The sequence below is a fragment of the Saimiri boliviensis genome, chromosome 7 (genome assembly GCF_048565385.1).
Source record: "Saimiri boliviensis isolate mSaiBol1 chromosome 7, mSaiBol1.pri, whole genome shotgun sequence".
Taxonomy (NCBI): domain Eukaryota; kingdom Metazoa; phylum Chordata; class Mammalia; order Primates; family Cebidae; genus Saimiri; species Saimiri boliviensis.
Genome location: NC_133455.1, coordinates 81,005,743 through 81,021,753, shown reverse-complemented (window position 1 = coordinate 81,021,753; position 16,011 = coordinate 81,005,743). Strand labels below are relative to the sequence as shown.

Genomic DNA, 16,011 nt, shown 5'->3' with positions numbered 1-16,011 from the left:
CCATTACACAAAGTAGGATGGCAACCAACAGAGCCTAAGATGTTCTGTTACTAATCTCTGAAGATAAGGATGAGGCATATCTATATCAAACTACTTTCCCTGGTGAAAAGGCAGCTAATGCCCTTTGTACCAAATAATGTGATCATGTATGATATCAGCAGACTTTGTATTTAATCTCTCATGCCTTGTGTGTAAAGTCATACAGAGTAAGGTAATGATGATGTAAAAATCACTATTAAATGAATTACAAAGCAAAAATTGTTATGGCATGAAAAAAATTTGCTTATGAACTAACTACTTTAAAATTTGACCCTATGAATTGTTAGGAAAGGCCATAAATAAATGCTGTTGCTGAATACTCTTCTTGGCAATGAATAGTGTAAATTGAAAATCTTGCAAAAAGATTGTTTCATGAGATTGATAGAGATGCAGACAGACTGCTTAAATAGAAAGATAAAATTGGTCTAGTTAAAAATTCAAGATGTAGGGCCGGGCGCGGTGGCTCAAGCCTGTAATCCCAGCACTTTGGGAGGCCGAGGCGGGTGGATCACGAGGTCGAGAGATCGAGCCCATCCCGGTCAACGTGGTGAAACCCCGTCTCTACTAAAAATACAAAAAATTAGCTGGGCATGGTGGCGCGTGCCTGTAGTCCCAGCTACTCAGGAGGCTGAGGCAGGAGAATTGCCTGAACCCAGGAGGCGGAGGTTGCGGTGAGCCGAGATCGTGCCATTGCACTCCAGCCTGGGTAGCAAGAGCGAAACTCCGTCTCAAAAAAAAAAAAAAAAAAAAAAAATTCAAGATGTAAGAGACAATAGTGGTAACATAAGCATGTCAAAAGAGAATGATTTGTATATCGAGGGATTAAGAGAGGCCTTGGGGAGAACAAATAAAGCTCGTGAAAACTTTTACCAAAATGGCCTTTTTTAGACTGGGCTATGGAAGTCCAACATGAAATACAGGATGTTAAATTTTGCTATTATATAATTTTGTGCTATCAGATATATTTCCAGTAATTAAAAAAATCATGCCCCCTCTTTTTGAAAAAGACAAAAATCAATCTCATATTCTTTTTTTGTTCATTTTTCCAGCCTCTTATTTCTGCTTTGAACTATGAAATTTAGCTTCTAAATGAATTCAGTTCGAGTGGCCTTTTCTTGGTTATAATTATCCTTGAATCATGAGTCTCCCTGTGCTCCCTCTATATAAACCACAGTTATTTAAATGTGTGACCTTCTCATCAATAGACACATTGAAGGAGAAATGGACAACCACTTGTCCAGGTTATGCAAAGTGCATTTATCTTGGTGGGCAGGGAGGTGTTATTTGGGCTTCATGATGTGTAGGCCACATGGCCTACACAGGGCTTTTTGGATTGCCAAAGCCCTGTAAAATCCTCTGAGCTATGTCAAATAAAAAAGGTCCAGTAAAATGCTTCAGGCATGCAATAATTGTCCAGTGCCATTCAAGGGATGACTGATCTTTTGAGGCAGTCCTAGTGTAGAGGCATGACCTGGGTCTGGAGCTTCAACAGCACAGAATGTTTTTATTCACATATATCTAAAACCATCCACCTTTCAACCAGTAACTGGTGCTTCTTTACTCTCCACGTTGTGGGTGAGCGTTGTTAGTATATCTGATTATTTTGGTTAAATGATTAAAGTGCATTATCCTGAACCTCTTAGTGTTTAGGGATTGTGTCCCACCCACTTTTTCAAAAATCCTGGCAGACTCGGGCCACCTCTGCCACAATTACATCATATCATTGATAATGCTATTAAACTTGAAAACTTGTCAGGCTTATACAAAGAATGAAACATTAGGGCCTATGGCAGCTGCAGCCTGTTTCTATGCACCATCCTGGAAAGGATGGAGCTATTAGTAGAATTAGAACTGGTTACACTTGGGAATCATCAGGCTCCCTGTTTCAGAGTTTGAGGATGGCATTGGATTTTCTGTTTTACATATTGTTCAACTGATAAGAATTTTAGCCCAAACGTGACAGAGAGGAGCATGTGGTTATCTGTTGGTATCGTATTGGAGAGAAAGGCAAAGAGGATGGTGCTCTTACCTTAAATTGGAACTTTTTCTTTCATGGAATCCTATATCCCATGAGTGTTGTAAATGCTGGGATTCTCAGGTCTGGGAAAGCATTTGTATAGAGAAATGGTTTCCTGGTATTACAGGTGATGTTTACTGAGTAAATTCTTGATTTCCAATGTTGCTTCTATTAAGTATCTCTGATTTTTTTCATAAAGTATAAAATGTTAATTTGTCTGCTGTAGAGAGAGATACATGTGGTGTATTAGGTGCCAGAGTATGTACTAAATAATGAAGATGGAGAAAGATGAATCTTAGGAGGTATAATTTTTTTAATAAACCAAGGAAGCTGTAAATGATCATTGATCATTTTTATCATGAAAATGTTAATGTGCAAAGCACTTTACTAGACATTATTGGGTAATTAACCAAATAGAAATCTAGAAATCTCTATCCTCAAGGAATTTTAATCTCCCAAAACAAATACAAAGGCAGCAACTTGAGAACCATTACCAACATGTACCAAATAACACATAATTATAAAAAACTGTTCCTTACAATGCTGTCTTAATTTCCTATGAAATTTTGATATTCAGGATACTTACATGTCTGAGGATTATATAACAGATAATTACAGAATTTTAGAGCTTCCAAACACATAAGCTATCGTGTTGTTTAATCTCATTTTACAGATGAGAAATTAAGTCTAGAGAGGTTAAGTTGCACAAGGATATGCAGTTAGTGCAGTTTGCTGTAACTAGTTACTAGGTCTGTTTTCAGTTGAAGATCTGTTTCTGTGTCACTAGCTTTGGCTTCATTTTATTTTTATAATTTTAACTTTTATTTTAGATTCAGGGGGTGCATATACAAGCTGGGCATATCGTATAATGCCGAGGTTTGGGGTACGATTGATGCTATCAGCCAGGTGTAAGGATAGTACCCAACAGTTTTTTGACCTTTGCTCCCTTCCCTTTCTTCTAGCAGTCGCCAGTGTCTGTTGTTTGCATCTTTATGTCCATGTGTACCCAGTGTTCAACTCCCACTTATAAGTGAGAACATAACAGTATTTGATTTCCTGATCCTGTGTTATTTTGCTTAAGATAATGGCCTCCAGCTTTATCCATGTTGCTGCAAAGGACGTCATTTTTTTTTCATGATTGCGTAGTATTCCATGATGTATAGGTACCACATTTTCTTTATCCAGTCCATTGTTAATGGGCACCTAGGTTGATCCCATGTCTTTGTTATTGCTAGTAAGTGCTGTGATCAACATATGAGTGCATGTGTCTTTTTGGTAGAATAATTTTTTTCTTTTGGATGTATACCGAGTAATGGGATTGCTGGATCAAAAGGTAGTTTTGTTTTAAGTTCTTTGAGAAATCTCCAAACTGCTTTCAGTGGTGGCTAAAATAATTTGCATTCTCACCAGTAGTGTGTGAGCATTCTGTTTTCTCTGCAGCCTTGCCAGCTTGTGTTGTTTTTTGACTTTTTAATAATCTGGTTTTGGCTTATAAAAGGAATGGCATGCTCAACTTCAGAATTTTTCACAGATAAGCTGAGAAAGCTTATGGTTCTGTTAATCATAAAACGTAGGTGAAAATAAGAAAACTGATCGACAAAGCCACGTTCTACAAGGTATTCTGCTTCGAAGTGTGTTGCAATGTGTTTTCTGGGCTTTTATAAGCTTGTCACAGCTCTTCCATTTCTTCCTAGCTCACCTCAGTGTCTCTTCCATTTCTTCCTAGCTCACCTTAGTGCACACGCGCGCGCGCGCACACACACACACACACACACACACACACACCCCGAAGATGGAAGTGGCTCCATCACTTGGCTCCTATTCTGTTTTTGGTCCAAGATATGCTCAATATCTAGGAGATCTTCCTGGGATAATATAGTTGACCAAGGATGTGACACTCAAAACCTCTATTAGATATGACTTGATCTCAGTAGGGCCTCTACTTTTTGTTGTGTGATGAAATGTATACAGAATCACCACCTCTATTCTGATGAAGGTCCAGTCTCTTATTCAGTTCTCCTTTTCCTTCCAAGTCATCTCCTTCCACACAAGACTACTTGAAAAGAAAGGAGTTGCTGATCTCAGTGGTTTGTTTCCAAAACCCAGAAGAGCGAGTATGTATAAGAGAGATTTATAATTATTATTGGCTTAATTTATTTAGGGAGACAAGTAAATGCCACTAAAAATTAAAATATAAACTTTAAGTAAATTGCATTGACAAGGATAATTTTTAAAAAATCTTTGCAGCCTACCATCTATTTAACCTTTTCTCAACCTAAGCTAGAAATCCAAAGAAGTATTCTTTATTTCTTATGTCACAAAGCAAGATGTTAGGGGGAAACCACAATTATGTATGCCATGGTGATTTAGACTTGAGTACTCATGATAACTATTAAGATATAACAGTTATGAAGATCTTTAATCATCTATAGCTTTCTTCATTTTTCCTGAGATGTAAAATATTTAGCTCCGTTTCATAGCGTCCTATCTTAATAGTAAATCTAAAAAAAAGTCAAAATTTCCTAAATTTGTTAACTTGTCTCTACCAAGTTTATAATTATTACTATATATACTAGAAAAGGGCTAGGTTGATTTTTTTTTTCTTTAAATAGTCTTTATATTTTAGAGCAGCTTTGGTTCATAGCAACATTGATCAGAAAGCACAGAGTTCCCATGTATCCCCAACCTCTGTACACACATACAACCTTCTCCATTGTCAACATCCACCACCAAAGTGGCACATTTGTTACAATTGAGGAACCTACAATGACATATTATCCCCCAAAGTCCACAGTTTACATTAAGGGTCACTCTTGGTGTTGTGTGTTCTGTAGATTTTGAGAAATGTATACTGACATGTATATACTATTATGGTATCATACAGAGTAATCCCACTGTCCTAAAAATCATTTGTGCTTCACCTATTTATCCCCCCTCCACCCCCGCCATTCTGTTTACTGGCAACCACTTTTTTTTTTAAAATTATCTCCCTAGTTTTTCTTTTTCCCAAATGTCATACAGTAGGAATCATACTACGTAGTCTTTTTGGATTGGCTTTTTTCACTTAGAAATAGCATTAAATTTTCCTTCATTTCTTTTCAAGGGTTGGTATCTCATTTTTTGGTTCTCAATAACATTCCAGTGTCTGAATATACCATAGTTTAGTTACCTACTTACATGCTGAAGGACATTTGGGCAATTATGAATAAAGTTGACATAAACATTCATGTGGAGGTTTATGTATGGACATAGTTTTTAATATCTTTAGGTAGGTACCAAGGAGCGTGATTGCTGGACTGAATACTAAGAGAATATTTAGTTTTCTAAGAAACTGCCAAATTGTCTTTCCAAGTAGCTGTACCATTTTGCATTCCCATCCACAGTGAGCAAGAGTTCCAGTTGCTTCATATCCTTCCCAGCATTTGGCATTGCCAGTGTTGTGGACACTAGACCCTTTTTTTTTTTTTTCCTGAGATAGCGCCACTACAGAGTGAGAGTATCTCGGCTCACTGAAACCTCCAACTCCTGGGTCCCGGTTCAAGCAATTTTCCTACTTCAGCCTCCCATGAAGCTGGAATTACAGTCATGAGCCACCATGCCCAGCTAATTTTTGTATTTTTTAGTAGAGATGGGGTTTCACCATGTTGGCCAGTCTGGTCTTGAACTCCTGACCTTGTGATCTGCCCACCTGAGCCTCCCAAAGTGCTGGGATTACAGGCGTGAGCCACCACGCCTGGCCGACACTAGACATTTTAATAGCTGTATAGTGCTTTCTGAATGAGTTTTAATTTTCATTTTTTAATCACAGTTGATTTGGAGCATCTTTTCCTGTGCTTATTTACCATTTGTATATCTTCTTTGATGAGGTAATCTATTAGGGTTTTTTGCCCATGTTTAAAATTGAGTTATTTTCTTGTTGAATTTTAAGAATTCCTTATGTAATTGGGTAACAGTCCTTTTTCAGATAATTCATTTTCAAATATTTCCCCCAATCTATGACTTATCTTTTCATTTTTTAATACTGTCTTTTGCCAAGCAAGTGTTTAATTTTAATGAAGTCCAGTTTATCCATTGTTTCTTTCATGGATCAAGCTTTTGATATTCCATCTAAAGAGTCATTGTCATTTCCAAGGCCATCTAGATTTTCTCCTACATTATCTTCTACATGGTTTATAGTTTTGTATTTTTCATTTAGGTATATGACCTATTTTGCATTAATTTTTGTGACAGGTCTAAGGTCTGTGTCTAGATTCTTTGTTTTGCATTTGGATTTCCAGTTGTTCTAAGACTGTTTGTTGAAAAAACTCTTTCCCCATTGTATTGTCTTTACTCCTTTGTCAAAGATCAGTTGATCATATTTGGATATATTTCTTGACTCCCTAATTTGTTCCGTTCATCTATTTGTCTAGCCTTTCATCAATATCACACTGTATTGATTACTATAGTTGCACAGTAAGTCTTAAAGTTGAGTAGTGTCCATCCTCTGACTTTATTTTTCTCTTTTAATATTGTATTGGGTATTCTGAGTCTTTTGCCTCTCCATATTAGCTTTAGAATAAGTTTATTGATGTCCACAACATAACTTGCTGGGATTTTTACTGGGATTGCTTTGAATCTATTGAGCAAGTTGGGAAGAAATGACATCTTAACAATATTGAGTCTGCATATATAAACATGGAATCTCCTTCCATTTAGGTAGTCCTTTGATTTCTTTTACCAGAATTTTGTGGTTTTCTTCATGTAGATCTTGTATGTATTATGTTAGATTTATATCTAAGTCATTATTTTTGGTGCTAATAAAAATGTATTTTTGTGTTTATAATTTCAAATTTCATTTGTTCATTGCTGATATATAGGAAAACAACTGGCTTTTGTATATTAGACTTGAATCCCTGCAACCTCCCATAACCACTTATTAATTACAGGACTTCTTTTGTTGATTCTTCTGGATTTTCTATATAGACTATCATTTTGTCTGTACACAAAGATAGTTTTCTTTCTTCCTTCCAAATGTGTATGTCTTTGATTTCTTTTATTTGTTCTTACTTACTTTAGTTTGTTCTTTCTTTTGTTCATTCTTTCATTTGTTTATTTGTTCTTCTTGTCTTACTGCATTTACTAGGACTTCCAATACAATGTTAAAAAAAGTGGTGAAATAGAACCATCCATACCTTGTTTCTGATCTTAGCAGGAAAATTTCTAATTTCTCATCTCAAGTATGTTAGCTATAGTTTTTTGTTTGTTTGTTTGGAGATTTAAAAAAATGACATTGAGGAGTTTGCTGATAATTTTTGTCATGAATAGGTGTTAGACTTCATGTAATATTTTTTCGTCATGTATTGGTATGATCATTTGATTTCTGCTTTATAGCAATCGATACAATAGGTTACACTAATTGCTTTTAGAATGTTGAACCAGTCTTGCTTACCTGGAATGAATCCCATTTGGTCATGGTGTGTAATTTTTCTTAACATTGGATTCAATTTGCTAATAAGGGATTGAGGAATTTTGCATCTATGTTCATATGAGATATTGATCTGTAATTTTCTTTTCTGTTAATGTTTTAGTCTTGATTTGGTATTAGGGCAATGCAGGCTTCACAGAATAAGTTAGGAAATATTCCCTCTGCATCTTCTGAAAGAGATTTTAGAGTTGGTATAATTTCTTCCTTAAATGTTTGGTGGAGTTTATCAGTGAATCTATCTGGGCCTGGTCCTTTCTGTTTTAGAAGGTTATTAATTATTGATTCAATTTATTTAGTAGATATAAGCCTGTTGACATTTTCTTTTTCTTCCTATGTGAGTTTTGGCAGACTGTGTCTTTCAAGGAATTGGTGCTTCCCGTCCCCCCCCCCCCCCCCCCGCCCCATGCCCCGCCTCCCACCCCCACTGCCAAGACAGTCTTTCTCTGTCGCCCAGAGCTGGAGTGCAATGGCGTGATCTTGATTCACTGCAACCTCTACCTCCCAGGTTTAGACAATTCTCCTGCCTCAGCCTCCTGAGTAGCTAGGATTACAGGTGTGTGCCACCACGCCCAGCTAATTTTGGTATTTTTAATAGAGTTGGGGTTTCACCATGTTGGCTAGGCTGATCTTGAACTCTTGACCTCATGATCAGCCCACTTCAGCCTCCCAAAGTGCTGGTATTACAGGTGTGAGCCACTGTGCCCAGGCAGAATTGGTACTTTTTAATCTCAGTTATGAAATTTGTTCGTATAGAGTTGCTGTTAGTATTCCCTTATATACATTTTAATGACCATGTGATCTGTAGTGTTACTTCCTCTCTCATTTCTGATACTAGTAATCATATGATCTCTCTATTTTTCTTAGTTAGCTTGGCTCAAGGGTTGTCAATTGTATTTATCTTTTTAAGGAACTAGTTTTTAGTTCTGTTTTTCTCCATCAATTTCCTGCTTTTGATTTAATTGATTTGTGCTCTATTTTTTTTTTTTTTAAATGAACAGAGACAGGGTTGCACTAAGTTGCCCAGGCTGATCTCCAACTCTGGCCCAAGTGATCCTCCTGCTTCAACTCAACCTCCCAAAGTGTTGGGATTACAAATATGAGCCACCATGCCCAGCCTCTGCTCTAATTATTTTGTTTACCTTGGAGTAATTTTTCTTTTTTTTTTAATTTTCTTATGGTGGAAGCTTAGGTTATTGGTTTTAGATTTTATTTCTTTTCTAATATATGCATTCAGTGCTATAAATTTACCTTTAATTCTTTCTTGGCATGCCACAAATTTTGGTTAAGTTTTATTTTCATTTTCATTTAGTTCAAAATGTTCTGCTAAATGTCTCTTGAAATTTCTTCTTTGAATCATTTGTTATTTGGAAGTATATTATTTAATTTCCAATATTTTGGGCCTTTCCAATGGCTTTTGTGTTACTGATTTCCAGTTTCTCCATTGTGTTCTAGTAGCATTCATTCCATTGTGGTACGGTTTATATTCCTTTAAATTTGTTAAGGTGTGTTTCATGGCCCAGAATGTGGATCTGACTTGGTGTATGTTTCGTGTGAGGTTGAGAAGAATGTATGTTTCACTGTTACTGGATGCAGTTGTGTATAGATGTAAATTGTATCCAGCACTTGATGGCACTGCCAAATTTAGCGGTATCCTTACTGCTTTTCTGCTTGCTGGCTCTGTCCATTTCTGATAGAATAGTGTGGAAGTCTCTAACTACAATGGTTGGGTTCATCTCTTCTCCTCAGTTTCATTTTTTTCCCTCAAGTATTTTAATGCTTTATTATTAAGCACATACATGTTAAAGATTGTTCTGTATTCTTGGACATTCTTGACTCTAGTGCCCTCTCTTTATCCCTGAAAATTTTCCTTGTTTTGATGTCTACTCTGTGAAATTAATATAATCTAGCTTTATTTTGATTTGCATTAACATGGTGTATCTTTCCATTGATGTTTAAAGTGATTACTGATGTAACTGGATTAAAATGTACCATATTTTTACTGTTTTCCATTTGTTACCCTTGTTCTTTATTTGTATGTGTTTGTAATTTTAACCAAACATTTTATATTTGTTCTATTTTCTCTGCTCTCTTAGCTTATCAATTATACTTTTTGTTTGTTTACTGTTTTTAGTGGTTGCCATAGCATTTGCAATGTACATTTACAACTAATCCGTGCCCACTTTCAAATAGCACTATATCAGTTTACTGATATTGCAAGTAACTTTTAGTAACAAAGTTTTGCTAAGTCTTCCCTCCTATTCCTTTTATAATTGCTATAATTCATTTCACTTATATTTAAGCATACATAATCATATATAGGCTTCCACAATTGAATACATTCTTTTTTTTTTTGAGACGGAGTTTCACTCTTGTTACCCAGGCTGGAGTGCAATGGCACGATCTCGGCTCACCGCAACCTCCGCCTCCTGGGTTTAAGCAATTCTCCTGCCTCAGCCTCCCGAGTAGCTGGGACTACAGGCTCATGCCACCCTGCTCAGCTAATTTTTTTGTATGTTTAGTAGCGATGGGGTTTCACCATGTTGACCAGGATGGTCTCGATCTCTTGACCTCGTGATCCACCCTTCTCGGCCTCCCAAAATGCTGGGATTACAGGCGTGAGCCACCGTGCCCGGCCGAATACATTCTTGCTGTTACTATTTTGAACAAATTGTTATGTTAAATCAATTAATAATACTTTATTTACCTTTACTTATTCCTTATCTAAGGGTCTTTTTTTCTTTATGTTGACTGAGTTTCTCAACGATATTAATTTTCGTCTTTCTAAATAACTTTTTTTTAGCAATCCTTGCAAGGCAAGTCTAGTGGCAACAAATTTTCTCAATGTTTGCTTCTTTGAGAAAATGATTCTCCTTTACTTTTTAAGATTAATTTCACAGAATTCTAGTTTGGTGATTTTTTTTGTCTCAATACTTTAAATATTCCACTCCACTCTCTTCTTCCTTGCATGGTTTCTGAAAAGTCAGATGTAATTCTTATCTCTGATCCTCTGAGTATAGGGTATTTTTTCCTTCTGAGTTGTTTTAATATTTTTATTTAGTTTTGGTTTTCTGAAGTTTGAATATGTATACCTTGGTATAGTTTTCTTGGCTTGTATCCTGATTGGTATTCTCTGAGATTCCTGAATCTATGGTTTGGTGTCTGACATTTATTTGGGGGAAATTCTGTCATTATTCCTTCAAATAGTTCTTCTGTTTCTTTGTTTTCCTTGTGGTATTCCCATTATGTGAATCTTACAGTTTTTGTAGTTTGTCACAGTTCTTCCATGTTCATTTTTAGCTTTTTTAGTCTTTTTTTTTCTGCTTTTCTGTGTTCCTGTTGATATATCTTCAAGCTCAGAGATTTCTTTCTTCAGCTAAGTATAGTCTACTAAGTCCATCAAAGGCATTCTTCATTACTGTTACAGTGTTTTTGATCTCTAGTATTTTTTTCTTATAATTTACGTCTCACTGCTTACATTATGTCTTTTCTTACATGTTACCTACTTTTTTCATTAGCACTTGTAGCATATTAGTAATAGTTGCTTTAAATTCACTGATAAATCCAGCATTCTCGCTATGTCTGAGTCTGATTCTGATTCTAATGATTATTCTTTCTTAAACTGTGGTTTTTGTTTTTCTGTCCTATAATTTTTGTTGAAAGCTGGCCATGATGTACTGGGCAAGAGAAACTCTAGCAAATAGGCGTTTATTGATGTAGTGATAAGTTTTGTGGGGAAAGAAGCATTCTGTAGTCGTTCATGATTAGGTCTCCATATTTTAGTGAGCCTGTACCTCTTGAGTTGTGAACTTTACAGGTGCTTCTTAGTTCCTCACCCTCCCTACTACCTCGAGTGGGACAGTATATCTGTAGAGGGCTAGAGTCACACATTTCACTTCTCGCACGTGGAAGGACAAAGCTATCTGGGGTTATTTCCTTTCCCCAGGTCAGTCAGGTTAGACTCTGCTAAGATAGTTTTTCTGAGGGCAGGCCTTATTAAGAGGAACAGAATGTTTTGGCATATTTCAAAATGGTTACTTTTCCCTCTTCCTGCCAAAAGCAGGAGAAGCTATTTCTTCAGTATTCACTGTGAGAACCTCATCGGGTTTCAGGAGATAAAGCTCACTAAAGTAAGGAGCCTCCAGATAACTGGGTCTCCCTGGAGTTTTTATCTTTCAGGCTTATTCACACTGTGTCTCCAGAAATTCATGTTACAGCACAGGCTTTCCTACCACAGCACCAGTTCCCACACAAGTTTCTGCTTTGGGTTCCGCTCTAGTAAGAGTGGTGTTTCTCTGATCTACCTCTTTTTCTCTCCAATTTTGGGGGCAGTGGTTTTCCCTGTGACATCACATCTCTGATGGGGTTCAAGAAGAGTTGTTGATTTTTTGTTTTGTTAGCCTTTTACTTGTTGTTAGGATAGAGTAGTGGTGCCCATGCTCCTTAGATAGTGAACTGGAAACTAGAACTCTTCATCTGAATGTTGACAGTATATATTCAAAATTACCAATTTAGTTTAACTTTTTGGCATGTAAACCTGAAAACCACCTTGTATTGGCATTATAAAAGTGCTTTCAGTGTAGCAATGCATATTACTTAAAAAGTTTACTGTATGTTTTGCTGTGCGTAGTCCCATTCCTGGTGCATAATGTAGTTCAATAAATATTTATTAACTTTAGGTAGATGGTTTAATTCATGAATTTGTATCATGATTTCCTGTGACACCAGTAACCAAAGAATAATATAGTGTAATTACTTATAGAAAACATTTGAAAATTGATTACTTAACATTTTAAAACATTCATGTTATTATAGTTCAACATAACTCCCATCTTATGCTATGCATTGTTCTAGTTGATTTGCAAACTTTGTAAAAATTTTCATCTACTGAGCTTACTAGCTGAAAGGATTGCATTCACCATTCTAGCTTTAAAATCAACAGAGTAAAAGGTTTTGATATATACATCACTTTGGATATTACCTACCAAAAGTGTAATAGAGAAGATGGGTGACTGAGGTCACCAGGCAAAGGGCTTCCTTGCCAGTCCATCTGGGAATAGTGGGAAACAAAAATGTTAAATTAAAATTTTATTCTCTCATATGCACTAAACTAAATACATGTAAAAGACATTTAAGTAAGTTGTTAGTATTTATACTTCTGAAGTTATTAAAGCCTTAAATTGCATTAAGATTTTTTTAGGACACTTGTTATTAGAATTTGCAGAAAATAACAGTAAACCAAGGCTTTTCTTTAATTTTGCTCAGTAGTGGTTCTGGACAGCAGTGGTTCTCAAAGTATAGTCTATGGACCCCTGGGGGTCCATGGTATTTGAGGTTAGACAATAGTGGGTAACACCTCTGGAGCTTTAGTACCCAAACAGTGGCACCAAGGTTTACTTGTAGTAGTCAGTATATTCTTTGCCAGCATACACATGCGATTAAAAACAAAAAGCAGGTTTCATGTATGAATGTCTATGAAGAAATAATAAATATCTTTTTAATATTCTGGGTTAACAAAATGGGAAGTAATTTTAAAGCACTTTATCACATACCAAAGTACCACGGCTGTCTCGAAAAAACGATGAAATGTTTGAGTTGTGAACTGAATTAGCTACTTTTTCCATGGAATAATATTTTTATTGAAAGAATGGACAGTCAAATTGTAGTTATTCAGAGTTGGGCATTTGACAGACATTTTCTGAAAAATGAACAAGATGAATTCATTCATTACTTCATGGTTAACAACAGATAACATTTGTTGCCCAATAAAGTACAAGCTTTTAAGTGAAAATTGGAACTTTGGAAAACTTGTATCTATCATTATGAACTTGGCAGCTTCCTAAAATACTTAGTGACTTTTTGGGTGAGATTTATGGTGATAATGAATGTGATGTTTTGATATTATATAATGAAACATGAAATGTATTAACATTTGGAAGACCTGCATAACTCAGTGAACCGATATTTTCCAAATAACCAATGCATGATGCACAAAATTATGTGTAAAGATATATTCTAGATGTAAGAAAGAACAACTGATATTAATGTGATAGAGAAACAGTTCATTGACATAGTTTCAGATTCCACATTATAACTAATCTTTAAGAAACTACCTCTTGTTGAATCCTGGTGTAGTATCAAAGAATATCCACAATTATCTGAAAGGGCTGTTAAAATACTCCTTCCTTTCCAACTACATTTCTGTGTGAGGTTGGATTTTCTTTGTATACTCTGTTCAAGTAACATATTGCAACAGATTGAATGTAGAATCTGACATTAAAATGTAGCTTCTTCCTATTAAGCTACCTACTGAACAGATTAGGTAAAAATACAAAACAATGCCTGTCTTTTCAGGCATTTTTTGATTTGAGAAATGTAATTATTTCTCATAAAATATTTTAATATGTGATGGATTTATTGCTAAATAAATTAGTAATAAAGATTTTTAAATTCTCAGGCTGGGCATAGTGGCTCACGCCTGTAATCCCAATTGGGAGGCTGAGGCAGGTGGATCACCCGAGGCCAGGAGTTTGAGACCAGCCAGTCTGACCAACATGGTGAAATCTCATCTCTATTGAAAATAAAAAATTACTCAGGTATGGTGGTGGGCGCCTGTAATCCCAGCTACTCTGGAGGCTGAGACAGGAGAATCTCTTGAACCTGGGAAGCAGAAGTTGCAGTGAGCTGAGATTGTGCCACTGCACTCTAGCCTTGACAAAAACAAGACTCTGCCTCAAAAATAAATAAATAAATGATCAGTTTTGATGTCCTCAGTAATTTTTAAAAGAACAGAGGGTTCTTGAGACCAAATAATTTAAAATTTACTGCTTTAAAATGAAATCATCCATGGGAGAGAAATACACACACTACACACACACACACACACACACACACACACACATACACACACACACACGGATGAAACAAGTTTGCTGCCTGTCAGAGTCAGACTGGCATAGGAGTGTCATAAAAGCACTTAAAATTCTTACAGTTGAAAAATGGGCTTAATTTTGTTTGACATAGTATTTCTCAGACTCTTAGATAAAATCTTATTTTCTGAGGAAAGAATGTTTATGAGGAATCATCTTTTGCAAATACTGCTTTATTTACATATTGTTTTGAAGATCTAGTGCCTTGAGTAGGTTAAAATGTTTTAAACCCCACAGTTCTTTGTTATGAAATATAAAATGGGCCACCTTAATCATGAAGCAAAGGTATGAACGTATTTCATGAGCAAATGGAACTGAAGATTTAGGTTTCTTTTAAATACCTTTAAGATTCTGTAAGAAGTTCAATTAGAATTTTTGTTTATTGTCATTCAGAAAATTTTCATTGGTATAGGATAAAAAGAAGGCTATTAGTCATCTGAAAATTCTAATACTTCTTTGTATTTTAAAATGGTAGTCTCAAGTTTTTGTGGTTTCTTAAAATGCACCAGTGTGATTTAGTGAAAGAGTAAGGATCCAGAGGACTTATATAAGGTTGGTTTCAAATACTGAGTCTATAATTTATTGAATCTTTAATGGATAAGCTTATAAATATCAGCACCTGTAAAATGATATTATGACTACCTTCCTAGGTTGTTGTAAGAAGAAAATTAAATTTTGATAGAGCCTTTAGTACAACCAATACGCAGCAAATGAGTGCCTATCAGAGGCCAAGCTCTATTCTAGGAACTGGGGAAACAAACATGAATAAAATGTTGGCTTTTTGCTGAGCAAACTTTCAGATCAGTTTCAGGGAAAGCCAATATGGTCTTACTAACAACAGAGTATAGTAGTGCTGCAATAAAGTAAGTGAGGGGAGACAACTAGTTGTCCTCCAGTGAGTCTACTTACCCATTCTTGACTAATAGAAACTCTCAAATTTAAAGAAATCACAGTTCCCTTCTTCCAAGTCAGCAAGGTGTGGCTAGAAGACAATGACCTCTACACAGAAGTGACAGGTGCAACTTACTGGTCTGGTTCTTAAAAAAAACTTTGCTATCTTTTTCTCTTCCTTTGTTCTAGAACTTGGCCATGACAGTATTAAGTTACACTCATGAATATAAGGACAATATTTCAGGTTATAATGTTTCAGAAGGAACCCACGTCCCTGGATGACCTCATGTAATAGTGCCACCTCCTTGCTCCCACCACCTACTCACCATCTGTCAACTCAGACTTTAAGCTTGGCTAATTTTTCTTTTACTTTTTGTAGAGATGAGCTTCTCACTATGTTGCCCAGCTGGTCTTGAACTCCTGGGCTCAAGCAATCCACCCACTTCAGCCTCCAAAAGTTCTGGGATTACAGGCATGAGCTACTTTTCCCAGCCTAAGCCACTCTTACTAATTTGTCAAAACACCTAAACTAGTATCCAGACTAATAGAGTAATCCTGAGACGCTTTAAGTCTCTAGCCTAGACCTATTCATTGGAAGCGTTGGAGAAGGTGAGCATCAGGCAGAGCTTTCTGAAAAATGGAGTTCCTGAGCTAGGTTTTGGAGGATCGTTATG

At 36.0% G+C, this 16,011-nt stretch overlaps 1 protein-coding gene across 4 annotated transcripts in view; it reads left to right on the top strand.

The window, feature by feature from the left end:
* GRIP1 (glutamate receptor interacting protein 1) overlaps positions 1-16,011 on the top strand; it is a 713,425-nt gene that overhangs the window by 240,565 nt on the left and 456,849 nt on the right. The gene's annotated exons all lie outside the window — the stretch shown is intronic.